Here is an 841-nt window from a genome sequence, read left to right as displayed (position 1 = left end):
CACCGCAGTCAAAGTGTCTTTCATAACATTACCTGATCCTGATCCCAGTGGTTACCCGGAACGGTTGTGTTTCAACACGGGGAAGGAACTGTATGTGTTTGTGTATAAAGGAGTAAAAAAGGTAAGGCAGGTGAAGTATCAATGTTTGGGTGTAACATAACCTGCACCAAGTTCTAGAACATTTATATGTACCTCCATCAGAATTTGTTGTACCAAGTGATAATAGGATGTTTGGGTGTAACATAACCTGCACCAAGTTCTAGAACATTTATATGTACCTCCATCAGAATTTGTTGTACCAAGTGATAATAGGTACATAATTATTCTTCAGTTTAAAAATTTGGACTGATTGCAATACTTTCTCATTACCAGTATAGCTCTGCTATACGTCAGTAATAGAAAGTGGTAATCATGCAGAAGTCACACCCGTGGAAAAGAAAAGCTCCTTTTTGTATATTACCTAACCCTATATTAACACTAATCACTGCTCTAATTGTGAAAACTCCTTGCGTTTAACCTAACCCTAAAATAACACTGGTCACTGATCGTTTATGCCAGTTCCTTTGGTAGCAATATTCCACGGACGTGACTTCTGCACAAGTACCTAGAAAGTAAAAAATGCTGTTTGTAGTTATTTTCAGCTGTGATGTTTAATTTGCACTGGAGGGTGTTGTGTTTCTTACAATTAATTGGGTTATTTAGTATCAAGTCTGCTGGTAACATTAGAGTAGGATATTTTATTTTGTACATTCTATTTAATTTCTGTTCTGCATTTGTTTGTATTCCAGGCTGCTGACTTAACTAAATATGTTGATAAGAAAATTTACAAGGGTACCAACCC

The 841-nt window shown here is 36.4% G+C and overlaps 1 long non-coding RNA gene across 1 annotated transcript; it reads left to right on the top strand.

The window, feature by feature from the left end:
- On the top strand, positions 1-822 carry LOC113473275. The gene is made up of 2 exons (XR_003395298.1): positions 1-121; positions 789-822. It is a non-coding gene; the product is annotated as an uncharacterized LOC113473275 (long non-coding RNA).
- The last annotated feature ends 19 nt before the right edge of the window (positions 823-841 follow it).

This window comes from Diaphorina citri, unplaced genomic scaffold, assembly GCF_000475195.1.
Source record: "Diaphorina citri unplaced genomic scaffold, Diaci psyllid genome assembly version 1.1 scaffold22497, whole genome shotgun sequence".
NCBI classification, from domain to species: domain Eukaryota; kingdom Metazoa; phylum Arthropoda; class Insecta; order Hemiptera; family Psyllidae; genus Diaphorina; species Diaphorina citri.
This window is presented reverse-complemented; position numbering and strand designations above follow the sequence as displayed.